Genomic DNA, 13,770 nt, shown 5'->3' on the forward strand with positions numbered 1-13,770 from the left:
ATATGATGACCTGACCTCAACTAATGGAAAGTTTGTTTTCAAAACATGACAACCTTCCCATGCCTTGATAACAAAGAAGTCATGATTTATTTTGATTGGGTCTTTGATTTTATTTAAATATTTACACAGGCTACTAATCTGTCCATTATGAAAAAACTGTGAATGATGGATTCATAGATAAATATATTGATTGACTTAACACGCATGGTCAGATAACATTGGATTTCAGACACAATTAATGGACAGATTATGAGACACAAAATTGGACAGTTTGACTTGTTTTTGTGCCAAATTCTAAAACTAATCAGCAAAACCTACCAAAACATAATCTTCAGGGTTAAATATTATGTCATGTTTTGTCATGTTCATTTGGGTTACAAATGTTGATTTCACAAATATGTTAACAGATGCAAAAAAATGGTTTCTTTTTTGTTGGAGAGAGTGCCCTTCTTAACCCTTTACAACTCAAAAGCAATATAAAACCAGCGTAAAACCAGATTAGCCTGCGTGTAACTAGTAGGCTGTTAAGGTTTTATGCTGTTTGCTGCTCATTAGTACCTTAGAGGTTGGAAATGAAGCCTTTAAAATTTGAATATTGTAAGAAAGGTCTTTTATTTTATTGGACACATGTCTTCGTGGTAAAGGGTTAAACAAGAGCACCACCTAACTGGTGCAGACCGCTCATCTTATTTTCTTTTTAAAGGTGAAGGGATCTAACTCAATACTTCAAAAGGGGGAGGGGTGTAGGTGGAGAGGGGTGTATAGTGTGGGTGTGTGGTCATTCATTACATTATCTTTAAAAAAAAAGATTAAAAAAAAGAAAAAATATATTTTTTTACAGTCTTTCAAAAATAAAATAATACTAATAAATATTTGTTTTTTTTAATCATGTTTAAAAAAATTGTTTGGGGGGAGAAGGGGTCGGGGGTTGAGAGGGGGATAAAGTATAGGGGTGTGTGGTCATGTATTGGATGATCTTTAAAATAAATAAGGAAAAAAATGGGGAAAAAAATTACAGGGGCTGAGAGAGGATTCTGAGGTGGGGCATGGGGGATGGTTTGAGTGGAATCCATTGTGTAATGTCAGGTAAGTGTTGTTTTGTCAAAGTATGAATCAAATCTGATCATAAATAAAGAAGTTATGGCAATTTAAGCAAAATTTAATAATTTGATCTTGAGAGTCAAGGTCATTCAAAGGTCAAATTCAACTTGTAAGGTACAGTACCCTCATGCTATTAAGAAAGTATTTAAAGTTTGAAAGCAATAGCCTTGATACTTCAGAAGTAAAGTTGATCTAAACACAACAAGGGCTGTTTGTAAAACATGCATGCCCCCCATATGGGCTGTCCGTTGTAGTGGCAGCCATTGTGTGAATACGTTTTTTGTCACTGTGACGACCTTTGACCTAGTGAGGCCAAAACAAAATAATGGTGTGGTTACGGTTACCCGACCAAGCCTATTATTTTACTGCGACCCTACAACATTTTATTCAAAATACAATCTAAAAAAAAAAATAATAATTTTTTTTTTTAACAAAATCGAATCTATCTTGAGATGTCACCAAGATAGGTTTCTTGAGGTGTCTTTTGCCGCGACTAACGGTATGTTTTTCATGGTGGGTGGGGTAAAACAGTGATTTTTTTCACTGAAAACTGCATTGAAAAGGTGGTTGTTTTTGTATATGTACACATCTTGAGGTAAGTCTATTTACATATATATTAACATTTCTGCACAGGAGTGGCGGTGTTTTCATTAGGATAAATGAAACACCCAAGGCCAAAACTCTCGACAAATTCCATAAATTTAAACAGTACTTCTCTTGTCCCTGCTTCTATTGAAAATCCACCCATGCCAAGGCTAAAAGAAACTAAGCATAATTTTTTCAAGAAATGCCTAGGCTAGGGGAACCTATGCTCAATTTTTGTGTGTAAAGTCTAGACTTAGTAGGGGGAATTGAAAATTTGTGTTTTTGTTTTATATCCTGTTTTTAAACCGGATAGTTTTAAATTCAGCATGTCGGATAGAGCTTGTTCTAGTTTTAATAAATGTGTACATGTATATACTTTTATTTCTTGCCAGAAGTACTGCTGAAGAGAGAGCTTGTTCTAGTTATATTTGTTTTTTCTGTTGATGAGGTTATGACTATCAAACAGGTGTAAGCCTTAGTGATTTAGCCATGTTCTTCAAAGTGTTATCGGGGTTTTTTCCACCAAAGTTTACAGTTTTTTTCTCTATATAAAAAAGTTTTCTGAAGTTTGTTTTTGATATGGATAAAATGTCTGCATGGCTACAGCCAAGTTGAAGCCATGAATTGACCATTCATCCTTATCATCAGTTAAAATGGTTTTTGTGCTAGATTGCCTATGTATGTATTGGAAAAAAGCCGTTCAACAAAATAAAATAAAATAAAAAAATAAAATGTTTTTCCTACCTATCTACCCTATTTTTTTTGGCCCGTAACCTGAACCACAACATTATTTTGTTTTGGCCTGACCTGAAAATAAATAGGGGTCATCTGTGAGTCACGATCAATGTACCTATGAAGTGTCATGATCCTAGGCAAAAGCGTTCTTGAGTTATCATCCGAAAATCATTTTACTATTTCGGGTCACCGTGACCTTGACCTTTGACCTTGTGACCTCAAAATCAATAGGGGTCATCTGCGAGTCATGATCAATCTACCTGTGAAGTTTCATGATCCTAGGCGTATGCGTTCTTGAGTAATCATCCAAAAACCATTTTACTATTTTGGGTCACCGTGACCTTGACCTTTGACCTAGTGACCTCAAAATCAATAGGGGTCATCTGCGAGTCATGATCAATCTACCCATGAAGTTTCATGATCCTAGGCGTATGCGTTCTTGAGTTATCATCCGGAAACCATTTTACTATTTCGGGTCACCGTGACCTTGACCTTTGACCTAGTCACCTCAAAATCAATAGGGGTCATCTGCGAGTCATGATCAATCTACCCATTAAGTTTCATGATCCTAGGCGTATGCGTTCTTGAGTTATCTTTTAAAAACCATTTTACTATTTCTGGTCACCGTGACCTTGACCTTAAAACCTAGTGACCTCAAAATCAATAGGGGTCATCTGCGAGTCATGATCAATGTACCTATAAAGTTTCATGATCCTAGGCGTATGCATTCTTGAGTTATCGTCTGACAACCACCTGGTGGACGGACCGACCGACCGACAGACCGACCGACAGACCGACCGACAGCCCGACATGAGCAAAGCAATATACCCCCTCTTCTTCGAAGGGGGGGCATAAAAATAACAAAATATTCAAGCAAGTCAAACAAGAGCACCGCCTTGCGGGTGCAGACCGCTCATCTATTTTCTTTTTAAAGGTGAAGGGACTCTCAATTTCAATCACATCTTGGGTGCGATGGTTGGACGGTATTTCAAACATAAAATAATAAAAATAAATATTTGTGTTTTTTTAACCGTTTCAAAAAAAAATGGGGGAAGGGGTGGGGGGGGGTATAGTTTGAGGGTGTGGTGGTCATTTGTGAGATGATCTTAAAAAAAAACAAGAGCACCGCCTTGCGGGTGCAGACCGCTCATCTATTTTCTTTTAAAAGGTGAAGGGACTCTCATTTTCAATCACAAAGGAGTGAGGGGTGGAGTGAAGAGGGGTGTATAGTGTGGGGGCGTGGACATTTATTACATTACCTTCCAAAAATGCGAAAAAAATGCAAAAAAAAAAAATCGGGAGGGGGGGGGGATGGGAGGGGGGGGATTCTTGGGTGCGATGGTTGGACGGTATTTCAAACATAAAATAATAAAAATAAATATTTGTGTTTTTTAACCGTTTCAAAAAAAAAAAATTGGGGGGGGGGTGGGGTGGGGAGGGGGGTATAGTGTGAGGGTGTGGTGGTCATTTGTGAGATGATCTTAAAAAAAAAAATTAGGGGGGGAATTCGGGGGAGGGGGGAGGGGGGGGGTGGGGGGTATTCTTGGGTTCGATGGTTGGACGGTATTTCAATCATAAAATAATAAAAATAAATATTTGAGTTTTTTAACTGTTTCAAAAAAAAAAAAAAATTGGGGGGGTGGGGTGGGGGTATAGTATAGTGTGAGGGTGTGGTGGTCATTTGTAAGATGATCTTAAAAAAAAATTAAAAAAATTAAGGGGGGGGAATTCGGGGGGGGGGGGGGGTAGGGGGGGTGGGGGGGTATTCTTGAGTGCGATGGTTGGACGGTATTTCAAACATAAAATAATAAAAATAAATATTTGTGTTTTTTAACCGTTTCAAAAAAAAAATTGGGGGGATGGGGTAGGGAGGGGTATAGTATAGTGTGAGGGTGTGGTGGTCATTTGTGAGATGATCTAAAAAAAAAAAAAATTAGGGGGGGGGGATTCAGGGGGGGGGTATAGTATAGTGTGAGGGTGTGGTGGTCATTTGTGAGATGATCTTAAAAAAAAAAAAGAGGGGGATTCGGGGGGGGGGATTCGGGGGTTGGGGGGGGGTATAGTATAGTGTGAGGGTGTGGTGGTCATTTGTGAGATGATCTTAAAAAAAAAAAATTAAGGGGGGGAATTCGGGGGAGGGGTGGAGGGTGGGGGGGTATTCTTGGGTGCGATGGTTGGACGGTATTTCAATCATAAAATAATAAAAAATAATATTTGTGTTTTAACCGTTTCAAAAAAAAATAATTTGGGGGGTGGGGTGGGGTGGTATAGTATAGTGTGAGGGTGTGGTTGTCATTTGTGAGATGATCTTAATAAAAAAAAATAAAAAAAATTAGGGGGGAGAATTCGGGGGGGGGGGAGGGGGGGGTTATTCTTGGGAGCTATGGTTTGACGGTATTTCAAACATAAAGTAATAAAAATTAATATTTGTGTTTTTTAACCGTTTCAAAAAAAAACAATTTGGGGGGTGGGGTGGGGTGGGGTGGGGGGGTATAGTATAGTGTGAAGGTGGTGGTGGTCATTTGTGAGATGATCTTGAAAAAAAAAAATTAGGGGGGATTCGGGAGGGCACGGGGGATTCGGGGGGGGGAGGGCATGGGGGATGGTTTGGGTGGAGTCTATTGTGGTATGTAAGGTAAGAGTAGTTTTGTCAAAGTATCAATCAAATCTAATCATAAATAAAGTGTTCCAAGTATGAAAGCAATATCTATGATAGTTAAGGGGTAAAGTGGACCAAAACACAAAACTTAACAAAATTTTCAATTTTCTAAGTATAAAGGGCCCATAATTCCGTCCAAATGCCAGTCAGAGTTACATAACTTTGCCTTCACAGTCCCCTTATGATAGTTAATAAGTGTTGCAAGTATGAAAGCAATAGCTTTGATACTGTAGGAATAAAGTGGACCTAAACACAAAACTTAACCAAATTTTCAATTTTCTAAGTATAAAAAGGGCACATAATTCTGTCAAAATGCCAGTCAGAGTTACATTACTTTGTCTGCACAGTCCCCTTATGATAGTAAGTAAGTGTTGCAAGTATGAAAGCAAAAGCTTTGATGCTTAAGGAATAAAATTGACCTAAACACAAAACTTAACCAAAATTTTCAATTTTCTAAGTATATAAAGGGCACATAATTCTGTTAAAATGCACGCCTGAGTTATCCAACTTTGCCTGCCCAATCCCCTCATGATAGTAAGTAAGCGTACCAAGTTTGAATGCAATAGCATTGATACTTTTTGAGAAAAGTGGACCTAAACGCAAAACTTAACCGGACGCCGACACTGACGCCAAGGTGATGACAATAGCTCATAATTTTTTTTCAAAAAATAGATGAGCTTAAAATTTAGGGGGGGGGGAGGATTCGGGGGGGGGAGGGGGGAGGGCACGGGGGATGGTTTGGGTGGAGTCTATTGTGGTATGTCAGGTAAGAGTAGTTTTGTCAAAGTATCAATCAAATCTAATCATAAATAAAGAAGTTATGGCATTTTTAGCAAAATTTAATATTTTGACCTTGAGAGTCAAGGTCATTCAAAGGTCAAGGTAAAATTCAACTTGCCAGGTACAGTAACCTCATGATAGCATGAAAGTATTTGAAGTTTGAAAGCAATAGCCTTGATACTTTAGAAGTAAACTGGATCGAAACAAAAAATTTAACCATATATTCAAAGTTACTAAGTCAAAAAAGGGCCATAATTCCGTAAAAATGACGACCAGAGTTATGCAACTTGTCCTTTTACTGAACCCTTGTGATAGTTTGCAGGTGTTCCAAGTATGAAAGCAATATCTATGATACTTTAGGGGTAAAGTGGACCAAATCACAAAACTTAACAAAATTTTCAATTTTCTAAGTATAAAGGGCCCATAAATCCGTCAAAATGCCAGTCACAGTTACATAACTTTGCCTGCACAGTCCCCTTATGATAGTTAATAAGTGTTGCAAGTATGAAAGCAATAGCTTTGATACTGTAGGAATAAAGTGGACCTAAACACAAAACTTAACCAAATTTTCAATTTTCTAAGTATAAAAAGGGCACATAATTCTGTCAAAATTCCAGTCAGAGTTACATAACTTTGCCTGCACAGTCCCCTTATGATAGTTAGTAAGTGTTGCAAGTATGAAAGCCATAACTTTGATACTTAAGGAAAAAAATGGACCTAAACACAAAACTTAACCAAAATTTTCAATTTTCTAAGTATAAAAAGGGCACATAATTCTGTCAAAATGCACGCCTGAGTTTTCTAACTTTGCCTGCCCAGTCCCCTCATGATAGTTAGTAGGTGTACCAAGTTTGAATGCAATAGCATTGATACTTTCTGAGAAAAGTGGACCTAAACACAAAACTTAACCGGACGCCGACGCCAACGCCGACGCCAGTGCTGACGCCATGGTGATGACAATAGCTCTTTTTTTTTTCAAAAAATAGATGAGCTAAAAAGGGCCATTATTCCATTAAAATGCAAACCAGAGTTATGCAACTGTTCAGTCCCCTCATGATAGTTAGCGAGTGTTCTAAGTGTGAACGTAATAGCTATGATACTTTAGGAGTAAAGTGGACCAAAACTTAACCAAAATTTCATTTTTCTTAATATAAAAGAGGCCATAATTCTGTCAAAATGCCATTCAGTTACATAAATTTGCCTGCACAGTCCCCTTATGATAGTTAGCAAGTGTTCCAAGTCTGAACGCAATAGCTATGATACTTTAAGAGTAAAGTGGACCAAAACACAAAACTTAACCAAATTTTCAATTTTCTTAGTATAACAGGGGCCATAATTCTGTGAAAATGCCAGTCAGAGTTACATAAATTTGCCTGCACAGTCCTCCCCTTATGATTGTTAGTAAGTGTTGCAAGTATGAAAGCAATAGCTTTGATACTTAAGGAATAAAGTGGACCTAAACACAAAACTTAACCAAATGTTCAATTTTCTAAGTATAAAAGGGGCCATAATTCCGTCAAAATGCGAGTCAGAGTTACATAAATTTGCCTGCACAGTCCCCTTATGATAGTCAGCAAGCGCTTCAAGTCTGAAAGCAATATCTATGATACTTTAGGAGTAAAGTGGATCAAAACACAAAACTTAAAAAAAAATTCAATTTTCTAAGTATAAAAGGGGCCATTATTCTATAAAAATGCCACTCAGAGTTACATAAATTTGACTGCACAGTTCCCTTATGATAGTAAGTATTGCAAGTATGAAAGCAATAGCTTTGATACTTTAAGAATAAAGTGGACCTAAACACAAAACTTGACCAAATTTTCATTTTTCTAAGTATAAAAAGGGCACATAATTCTGTCAAAATGCCAGTCAGAGTTACATTACTTTGCCTGCACAGTCCCCTTATGATAGTTAGTAAGAGTTGCAAGTATGAAAACAATAACTTTGATAATTTATGAATAAAAAGGTCCTAAACACAAAACTTCATGAAATTTTCAATTTTCTAAGTATAAAAGGGGCCATAATTCTGTAAAAATGCCACTCAGAATTACATAACTTTGTCTGCACAGTCCCCTTATGATAGTCAGAAAGTTTTGCAAGTATGAAAGCAATACCTTTGATACTTTAGGAATAAGGTGGACCTTAACACAAAACTTAACAAAATTTCATTTTTCTAAGTATAAAAAGGACACATAATTCTGTCAAAGTGCCAGCCAGAGTTATCTAACATTTCCTGTCCAGTCCCCTCATGATAGTAAGTAAGTGTTACATGTTTGAATGCAATAGCTTTGATACTTTATGAAGTGGACCTTAACACAAAACTTAACCGGACGCCGACGCAGATGCTGACGCCAACGCTCAGGTGATGACAATAGCTCAAAAAAATAGATGAACTAAATATAAACAGGACAAGTGAGCCCTGACAGATATTAAAGCTGTGATGATTCTTTGATGCATTCTCATATTGACAAGTACATCATTTGACTGCTTATACAAACAAAATCAAATGCTCAAAAGAATATTTATTCAAACTGCAATAACTCTTAAACAAGGGCACCACATAACCCGTACCAACGCTCGGCTGCGGGTGCATTTTTGAACAAATAAAAGCTTGTCAGAATTTTTATATTTTTTTAGAGGTCACAGTGACCTTGACCCTTGACCTAGTGACCCAAAAATGGGTGTGGCGTGTAGAACTCATCAATTCAGGTGCATCTACATAAGAAGTTTAAAAGTTGTAGGTGGGAGCACACTGATTTTAGAGCAAAAGGTAAAGGCGACACGACGAGCTGGTTATGCCTATACCTCGGGTTTTCTCCAAAAAGAGCCAAGCTAAGAATCAAGAGAGCAGAGCAACGATATGCGCATGTCTACCTTTACATGAAAAAGCACATTATTTTAGATCTTTTGTGCAAACACAAATCTATTAAAACAAGAGATGTGTTTGTCAGAAACACAATGCCCCTACTGCGCCGCTTTGATACATAATCAAAGGGCAATAACTCTCTGAAAAATCATTTGACCTGAATGACCTGCCAATACGCACATGTTCAGCCTATAGGAATGCTGCTCATTAAGTTTGAATGAAATCAGTCAATAATGTCAGAGATTTCAAATGGATATACATCCAGTGGGATGAAAAAGAATTGTCGGGGAAATTGGTTTCAGACCCGAACAATTCCATCAAGAAGTGACTATCAACTCTCCCTTTTTAGGGAGTATGAAAATACCAATCATTTGTATTTTTTCTACATAACTGTTATTCAATTACAACAATATTGACAAATAGATTGCTTGAAGAGGAAAAAACTTTCTGTTTTATTGGAATAAAAATATATCACCAATCAAACAAGGGCTGTTTGTAAAACATGCATGCCCCCATATGGCTGTCAGTTGTAGTGGCAGCCATTGTGAGAATACGTTTTTTGTAACTGTGACCTTGACCTTTGACCTAGTGACCTGAAAATCAATAGGGGTCATCTGCCAGTCATGATCAATTTACCTATGAAGTTTCATGATCCTAGGCCTAAGCATTCTTGAGTTATTATCCGGAAACCATTTTACTATTTCGAGTCACTGTGACCTTGACCTTTAACCTAGTGACCAAAAATCAATAGGGGTCATCTGCCAGTCATGATTAATGTACCTATGAAGTTTCATGATGCTAGGCCTTAGCGTTCTTGAGTTATCATCCGGAAACCATCTTGTGGACGACTGACCGACGGACGGACCGACCGACAGACAGACCGACCCACATGTGCAAAACAATATACCCCCTCTTCTTCGAAGGGGGGCATAACAAAATATTAAAGCAACATATCAAGCGAGAGACTATACATGATAAAAAACAATAACAGGTGCCATGCTTGGCTACGGGTGCAGTTTTGAATCAATGAAAGCTTGTCCGAATTTTTTTTTTTAGAGGTCACAGTGACCTTGACTTTTGACCTAGTGACCCCAAAATGGTTGTGGCGTGTAGAACTCGTCAAGGTGCATCTACATATGAAGTTTTAAAGTTGTAGGTGGTAGCACTTTGATTTCAGAGCCAATGTTAAGGTTTTAGCACGACGACGTCGGACAACAAGCTGGCTATGACCATACCTCGGGTTTTCTCCGAAAACAGCCAAGCTAATAAGTATGTTTTGGAATATTGAGCTAAATGTGGAGCGCTAACACAATAAGTAACCTAGGAAACTTTCCATTTAGGCCAAGGAAATCAGCACAAAACTTTTTTTCTAGTCCTAAGCACTACCTTGCGCAATTGGAATTGATTACACAGATTTCATGAAACACTTGTGCTACTATAATATCATCAGAGTCAATAATTTCTTGGTTTGTAATTATATTTGTTTATTGTGTGTCTCTCATGGGAACACTACAATTTTGATTAATAGAATGAAGATTGACAGAAATGTTCTTTGGGGACAGTTTCCACCTTAGTCTTATTATTGATATTGGTTTTCCATATAATTTTAACGCTATAGAGCAATCAGAAATTAGGGTCTTAATGAAAATCAAACAATGTCAGCTAATTGGTCTATTTAAAACAGTTATCGTTATGTCAATGTATTAGTTCAGTAAAACCAATTAGAACAACTTATTATTGAAATAGTATAATAGGGAATTGATTTTATCCCATCATCAGACGTGCATTGTCGAAATAAACCACTGTGGAATAAATTTTCCTCTATTTCAGCAGTGCTGAAATATAGCTGTCACGCGCGGCGAAGAATGTTCATATTACTCGGAATCAACTATAAAGTAATCATTTTTAGTAAAATCGAATCAGATTCAACAAAACAAACAATTTGATACCAAGATGTAATATATTTTTAACACATAATGCAACTCAAAAAGCAAATAAACATTATTTACAAATATTAAGTGCGCGTAATCGTGACGTCATTATTAACACGTCATACGACACAATGCATGTTGTTTCACGCTAAAGATGCAGTGTCTTTTTTTCATTATTTCTTAAAAATTGGGGACGTAGAGGTATGATAAACAGAAAAACAGGTTAGTTACTGATCTTTTTGTAATGTATGAGGCTCGACACGATTTAAATAATGAAACAATGTTTGCTTAAAATGTCTTTGGGATTTTCCGTCTAGTTCGATTTTCCTATTCTATTTTTAAAGAAATAATTTACGACTAAGAAAATTGATGGGATAAATCGAATACTAGGTCGGTGCCGAATAAAGCAAAGTTATCTTGCTCGGCACGAAAATCTGAACCACTCGCCAAGGCTCGTGGTTCAGATTTTCTAAGCCTCACAAAATAAACTTTGCTTTATTCGGCACCGACCTAGTATTCTCTATTTACACCCAGTGGGTATCATCACTTGTTGAATACTAGTAACACATATATTTACACATAGCACACTTGATCATGATAGATTGAATTCTTCAGGTACTTAATTAAATGTTTAGTGAATATTTTCAATAATGTAAATATACAAAAGCTAATGACATATCAGTTGAAATATGACGCCCTTTATATCTTGTACAATTAAAAAAGAATGTTAACGACAAAATTGGACCATGATTGCCAATATTATATATATTACTATTTATTGGCCTAAATAATATACAGATCCTGGTTTGCCAAGAAAAGTTCAAACTTCTCCCTGGAAATGTGTTATTTCCATTCAACCAATATCACAAACATCGTCACCTATTTGTTTTGAAACGATTAATAAAACTTTGCTTTTAGCATAATATATTATAACAACTATACAGATGATTTCCACACGAGATGAATGCATTAAGTTGTAAATTAATTTACTAACAAATGTGAAAGCGTAACTTGAGAAACATCTGAAATTAAATGTACCTGAAAAATACAAATCTATGTTTTTGCACCATCTAGAGCTATGAGTTATGCAAAGTTGATGGTGCATTTGCAGTATTTGGTTCTCAATAATTTGTCTGCATAATGTTATCTGATTTCTTTGCATGAAGTCAGTGACTTTTTTAAATGAATAAAGAAAACTGTATTAAATCTACTATTGAATAGCAATAAACAAATAATATTAACAAGCGTATTAAGTTTCGTTTAAATAAGATCATTAGTCCCTGAGATTTCAAACAGCAAGGAAATGTGTGACAGACATACAGACAGACAGACATCGAATAAGATCGAAAAGGCTTGTCAAGGAAATTTGTTTCGGACTCTCTGGAAAGCCTGACAACACCTTTGACATTATTTGATATCATAAATGAAGGGAATGTCTTCGTTGAATACTTGTCAATTAAGTTTAAAGCAGTATCTAGGCATTTGCCATTCAATATTTGCAAACAATGTTTTTAAGTCAAACACATTTTCAAATGTTTGTGTTGTGAAACCTATAAGAGCTGAATGGGGAATCAAGAGGCCATTTCACTCTAGACCATGTGCTATAGGCACTTTGATTTCACTCTAGACCATGTGCTATAGGCCCTTTGATTTCACTATAGACCATGTGCTATAGGTCATTTGATTTCACTCTAGACCATGTGCTATAATTCCTTTGATTTCACTCTAGACCATGTGCTATAAGGCCCTTTGATTTCACTCTAGACCATGTGCTATAAGGTCCTTTGATTTCACTATTGACCATGTGCTATAAGGCCCTTTGATTTCACTTCAGACCATGTGCTATAGGCCCTTTGATTTCACTGTAGACCATCTGCTGTAGGCCCTTAAATTTTCACTCTAGACCATGTGCTATAATATGGCCCTTTGATTTCACTCTAGACCATGTGCTATAGGTCCTTTGATTTCACTATAGAACATGTGCTATAGGTCCTTTGATTTCACTCTAGACCATGTGCTATAGGTCCCTTGATTTCACTCTAGACCATGTGCTATAGGTCCTTTGATTTCACTCTAGACCATATGCTATAAGGTCCTTTGATTTCACTCTAGACCATGTGCTATAGGCCCTTTGATTTCACTCTAGACCATGTGCTATAGGTCCTTTGATTTTACTCTAGACCATCTGCTATAAGACCCTTTGATTTCACTCTAGACCATGTGCTATAGGCCCTTTGATTTCACTCTAGACCATGTGCTATAGGCCCTTTGATTTCACTCTAGACCATGTGCTATAGGCCCTTTGATATCACTATAGACCATGCGCTATAGGCCCTTTGATTTCACTCTAGACCATGTGCTATAAGGCCCTTTGATTTCACTATAGACCATGTGCTATAAGACCCTTTGATTTCACTATAGACCATGTGCTATAAGGCCCTTTGATTTCACTATAGACCATGCGCTATAGGCCCTTTGATTTTACTCTAGACCATCTGCTATAAGACCCTTTGATTTCACTCTAGACCATGTGCTATAGGCCCTTTGATTTCACTCTAGACCATGTGCTATAGGCCCTTTGATTTCACTCTAGACCATGTGCTATAGGCCCTTTGATATCACTATAGACCATGCGCTATAGGCCCTTTGATTTCACTCTAGACCATGTGCTATAAGGCCCTTTGATTTCACTATAGACCATGTGCTATAAGACCCTTTGATTTCACTATAGACCATGTGCTATAAGGCCCTTTGATTTCACTATAGACCATGTGCTATAAGGCCCTTTGATTTCACTCTAGACCATGTGCTATAAGGTCCTTTGATTTCACTATAGACCATGTGCTATAAGGCCCTTTGATTTCACTCTAGACCATGTGCTATAAGGCCCTTTGATTTCACTTCAGACCATGTGCTATAGGCCCTTTGATTTCACTGTAGACCATCTGCTGTAGGCCCTTAAATTTCACTCTAGACCATGTGCTATAATATGGCCCTTTGATTTCACTCTAGACCATGTGCTATAGGTCCTTTGATTTCACTCTAGACCATGTGCTATAGGTCCTTTGATTTCACTCTAGACCATGTGCTATAGGTCCCTTGATTTCACTCTA

General features: G+C 37.1%; 1 pseudogene; it reads right to left on the minus strand.

The window, feature by feature from the left end:
- LOC127844834 (L-fucose kinase-like) overlaps positions 1 to 13,770 on the minus strand; it is a 70,283-nt pseudogene that overhangs the window by 43,299 nt on the left and 13,214 nt on the right.

Source organism: Dreissena polymorpha, chromosome 9, assembly GCF_020536995.1.
Source record: "Dreissena polymorpha isolate Duluth1 chromosome 9, UMN_Dpol_1.0, whole genome shotgun sequence".
Lineage (NCBI taxonomy): Eukaryota > Metazoa > Mollusca > Bivalvia > Myida > Dreissenidae > Dreissena > Dreissena polymorpha.